The following is a 6,000-nucleotide window of genomic DNA, read 5'->3' as shown; positions in this document are numbered from 1 at the left end:
CAGTGTCAGGGAACACCAGAGACAGCAGACCACGACAGGACTGCTGCAAACATGCATCGGTGGGGTCTGAGGGAGTCAGCCGACTGTCCCCAGTGTCAGGGAACACCAGAGACAGCAGACCACGACAGGACTGCTGCAAACATGCATCGGTGGGGTCTGAGGGAGTCAGCCGACTGTCCCTAGTGTCAGGGAACACCAGAGACAGCAGACCACGGCAGGACTGCTGCAAACATGTATCGTTGGGGTATGAGGGAGTCAGCCGACTGTCCCTAGTGTCAGGGAACACCAGAGACAGCAGACCACGACAGGACTGCTGCAAACATGTATCGTTGGGGTCTGGGGGAGTCAGCCGACTGTCCCCAGTGTCAGGGAACGTCAGAGACAGCAGAGCACATAATCTTACTTTCCTGTGACGTGATTGGGGGAGGGGGGTGGGGAGGTTTCGAGGTGTCCCCAACTGCGGTGACGAATTTAAAGACTGGCTGGAGACTTCCGGCGTGGATGTAGCCATACGCTACTAAACAACTATAGGTGGTATTACACATACTGTGTTTACATTTATCTTTTAAAATTGAACCTGCTATTCAGCAGTCGACCCTACTGCTTTTTCAGATAATACGTATAAAGTCCCTGGTGTGGCAGCAGAGACCATAGAAAGTATGGACTCGAGCGGGAATTGTGCGGCTATGTGGTATGACACTCGCTTTCGGATCGGAAGGTCCTAGGGTTCGAGCCTCGCTCGGTGCATAGTTGAATCCTTGGAAAAGGCTCTTTACTCACATTCTCTCACTGTACTCGGGTGTAAAATGAAACTAGACCTGGCCGTTAACAGCGTTGTCTCTGTCCTATAAAAAGTTGTAATATCGCCTAACAGGCGTCATGTCTCGTTCTACATGCTACGTGTTTCTGTTGGTCAAGGACCATTTGTAAAGCACTTTGAGCACATTTGGTGGATATGGCGCTATATAAAAGCTCAATTTTTAACATTTTTTTTTCAGAGAGAGGGATGAAAAGTAGTGGCGTCAAAGCGCTCTACTCTTTTGGTTCCTAAATCCTTGATCGTGTGTACGTGACCAGTCCTTCTTGGAATTGGTAATAAATAGGTTATTAAATAAGAAGAAGAAGAAGAAGAAGAAGAAGAAGAAGAAGAAGAAGAAGAAGAAGAAGAAGAAGAAGAAGAAGAAGAAGAAGAAGAAGAAGAAGAAGAAGAAGAAGAAGAAGAAAATTACCAAAGATACCTTCGAAGCTGTTAAACCAACATCTTGAGCGTGCACAATATTGTCTGCGACCACAGTCCTGCAAGGAAGATTCAACTGATATCAATATAAAGTGAATTGAAACAAATGATATAGGTCATTGAATGTCTTCGTTCGGCTGTGTGGTCTTATGATATGACGCTCGCCTTTGGATTGGAAGGTCCTGGGTTCCAGTCCTGCTTTGAGCGGCGCGTAGTTGAGTCGTTTTTAAATGTTCCTTACTCATCTTCTCATTCCATACTTAGATGTAAAGTAAGTACCTGACCGTCAACAGCGTTGTCAGTGTCAGATTTTAAAAAGATGCAATACCACATAACACGTTGAGTGTTGCTGTTGGCTCGGACCCACTTGTGAAGCGCTTTAGCACGTTTTGTGGATATTGTGCAAACTAAATGCTCAAGTTTGTAAGTTTTTACATCAAAGGAATTCTACCAAGGCCCTCTATATAGTATATTGAAGGCCTTGATTCTACACAATCCATTTAATGTTCTGAAAGACAAAACATGCCCTTTTTATTTCTAGATAAGGTTGTTGAACAGACAACAGCCGTGCTCCAGAGAGACGGGTATTCAAAGATTTGGTCAGAAAACTCGTCCTTCAAGTATCGATCGATTCAAATTACCTATGCGAGGTCTCAGGTTTAAGAGTTGTTTTTTTTTACAACAACTACAACAACTACTACTAAAAAAAATACAACAACTATAACTACAACACCTACAACCAGAACAACAACAACAACAAAAACAACAACAACAACAACAACTACAACAACAACAACAACTACAACAATAACAATAACAACAACAACAAAAATAACAACAACAACAACTACAACAACAACTACAACAACAACAACAAAAATAACAACAACAACAACAACAACAACTACAACAACTACAACAACATTAACAACAAGAACAATAACAGCACCACTCTGAAAACAAGATCATAATCCTCATCTTGAAACGGTCAAACCTGGGATTTCATGAATACTTCGCAACTCCCAGGTTAGAGTGCTTTTCCAAGATAAATTTCCTGGTCAAAGATTTAACGTAATTATTTAGAAAATTTGACCAGAAAACTCGTCCTTTAGATATCGATCAATTTATATTACCCTCTTTTTGGTAAAAACTCTCAACCCTCGTACCTCGCGAGGTGTTAATTATTTAAGTCCCAGGTTTGAGAGTTTTGCCAAGATTTGGGTCATTTAAATCGATCGATATTTGAAGGACGAGTTTTCTGGCCAAAGTTTTAAATACGTGTCTTTCCAGATCACGACGGGTAACGGTTAACCCCCTCCTTACCAGCCGTTTTCAAGATTTTCCGCAAAACTTCACACCAACTAACACAAAAATATATTTTTTACCACTCAAACACAATAGCAGTAAAGTTCTTGTGATACATAATTTATTAGCAAAACTTGCTCTACAACACACTGTTCACTTTCTTTAAATTTTATGATGTACAAAAGACATTTGAATTTTTAAAATGTTGGTAGTATTGTAACGAATGTAACGATTTTCCTATAGTCGCGGTAATGTAAATGTTGCTGCTCGAAGCTCGAAGAAATAAATAATAATGTGAAATTGAATGTAAGATTCAAGTTAATTACAAAAAAAACAGATCAAATGAACGTTTCGGGTTTCCCCTTTATCAACAAAACAGGATGAATGAAACACCACAGATGAATGAGATAATGTGGTAGTGGCGTAGTTAAGATGAATAAACAAAACCCGATTATTAGCGTATATCGGCTAATGTGACAACTTCCCTGCAGCTTTAATTCGGCTTGCAACTTAACGCTGGTTTCGTGCAATGGTTTTGCCTGACCCCTTCAATAACACGACATAACGTGCACAGCATCAGGCACCCAAGTAACTTTATGGAAAAATCAAAAAGTAAATGGAAAACATATATTATCCATTTCGGCTATAACAACTTTTTTTTTCTTCTCTCAAATAGATAGTTTTAGATTTATTATAGAATTTTAGTTCTCCTCCAATATTTGTCAGCTTTGATGTTAAAGGAAAAATGTTGCCAAGATTAGTAGATATATTGAATTACATGTTTTTATGAATTATAATATTAATTATTTGAACTTTTTTCTGTTAAAAGTTCTGTTAAAAAGCTTTTTGCCATCCGCGTTTATGAGTAATTCTCACTAAACTCTATTAACCGGACTATAAACGTCCAAGGTTTCATATACTTTTATGTGTTGGTTCGTTAAACTTCCGGATTGCAATGTGAGCTCTTTGCCAAGCGCATACCATCTATAAACAACCATGTTTGTCCGACCACGTTTTAAGGTGTGTCACAAATTCCATGTTTTGATTGGTCAAAAATCTACTGGTTACTCATTGTTATGCTTTTGGCTTTCCAGAAATGTTAGAGAACCTCAAAACGTTTGTTTTGTGCCATATGATATAATGAAAATATAACTGCAGGCCAGTTTTTGCCAGTAGTCCATTATCAGTTGTTCGGTCATTGTAATGGTCGTTTGACTGACTGACCTTTCGCTTCCTAATCATCCGATCGGTACGCCTCGGCTGCCTCTCTAATCATCCTTGTCATTTCAGTTCACGGTCTTTTGCTGTGGATGCTAATTTCGTAAGGTCTTCCTTTGATTTTAATCCTTTGTTATTTTGAAGGCGTTTTAGGTCTCTATTGAGGACAGTATGAATTGACGTGGGTGGTCTACCTTGATATTTCTTGTGTCCAGATTGGGTGAAAAAAGTATTCATAGCTATATTAGCTGGTACATTTTCATCTCTTCTGCGTATATGCCCAAAAAAAGCCGCCATCTTGCCTCCAGGATTTGAATGGATAAGGGTCTTTCATTGCATTTTTCATACAGTGTTTTGTTGCTTATTTTTTGTGGGGTATCGTATATTCGGGACTCTTTTCAGTTGTTTTCTATGATTTCTCTGTAACACAACAAAAGAATAATATAAACAAATAAACAACAATAGTTCATGGCTCGTATAGCTGCTCTCAAAGAGATGACTTCACAATAAAAAAAATAATACTTAGGTAGTAAACATGTTCCACTTCCACCTATTTTGACAACAAAAATGATAGTCAGATTTATTCTGATACACACATACACACACACACACACACACATATATATATATATATATATATATATATATATATATGTGTGTGTGTGTGTGTGTGTGTGTGTGTGTGTGTTTTACAAAAAAGTATTAAAACCACCACGATAGAAAAAGTTATAGCTTACGACAAACGCTAAGAATCTCATGGTGATCCGAATGAAGTAAATGACTTAAGCAACCAAAAGACAGACCGATATACATCTGTTTGGACATAACCACGATATATAAGGATGCATAGAATAAATCAAAGTAATAATGTTTAAAATTAATATAAATATCTGTAAATGCAGCTGTCGTATTATAATGTATGTCCTATTTACATAGTAAAATTATCTAAATCAATCTTCCTCTTCTTCTTCTTCTTCTTCTTCTTCTTCTTCTTCTTCTTCCATTAAGGCCAAAGCTTTAGGCTGAAGATTGCATGGCCGTCTTTTCAGTAACATGCTTTTTTAGAGGGAATCAGGGAGCGATTTTTGAAGTCATCAGTCGAAAGGGCGTGTTTACAAATAAATGGTTGGTAGGGAGTTCGAAGTCGGATGGTGGAGGGGAAGGAAGAGTAAAGATGATGGTTTGTTCTTGAGTGGAGGATTTCAAAATTGAATGCTGAGTTTCTTGTTTTGTTGTTGTTCTGTTTCAAATGGCCAATTAGAATCTCGATTTTTACGTTTTGTGCTTTGTGGAATACGAGGTGTTTGTTGATGGAACGTCTTTCAAGTAACGGCTTCCATTGGAGATCGTTCATGATCTGAGCTAGGCTCATATCCCGCCCTTGGTTTTTAATGGTTTCTACAAATCTGGACGTCCTACGTTGGACTTTTTCTAGTTCATTGATTTCTTGTGGTCTGTGTGGGTCCAACACTGAGCTACTTTATTCCAGTATGGGCCTGACATTCAACGGTCCGATAATCAAACCTCTGAAGTAGCGTTTTCGTGAATCCGTTGATCAAAGCCCTGATGTCGACATCAAATCTTCGTATCCGGGGTTTTCATGACGACCAATCCTCCGATACCTCGTCACTTCCGAGGTTTGATCAACGGGTTTTGAGATAAAGGAGAACTGCTACTTATTCGCGAACCTCTTATCTAAATACTTTTCTTAATACTTTGTATTGCATGGCTTGAGTTGTCAGTGTCATTATTATTATTATTATTATTATTATTATTATTATTATTATTATTATTATTATTATTATTATTATTATTATTATATTATTATTATTATTATTATTATCATTATTATTATTATTATTATTATTATGATGATGATGATGATGATGATGATGATGATGATGATGATGATGATGATGATGATGATGATGATGATGCAGAAGATGAAAATGAATAATTTTAAAAAATTTAAATAAACTTTAAATATTAAACTTTCAACCATTTAATATTATAGCAATCATTAATTTTATTCGCTGACAAATTTCAGCAAAATTGAATATTATTCACCATCTGTCTTTTATTACCATACGGACTATATTGTGTGGAATCAAATAACTTTTCGTGTTCTTCCTCTTTTTTGTGTCTTTTATTTCGTTCTTACTTTTGTTCTTTTTTTAATTTTTTAATTTGGTTTGTTTTTGTATTTAATTTTTGATCGATTCATTTCTTAATTCCTTTTA

This window comes from Berghia stephanieae, chromosome 5, assembly GCF_034508935.2.
Source record: "Berghia stephanieae isolate SIO BIC M18660-M18661 chromosome 5, UCSD_Bste_1.3, whole genome shotgun sequence".
In the NCBI taxonomy this organism is placed as follows: Eukaryota; Metazoa; Mollusca; class Gastropoda; order Nudibranchia; family Aeolidiidae; genus Berghia; species Berghia stephanieae.
Note: the sequence above shows the minus strand (reverse complement) of the source record.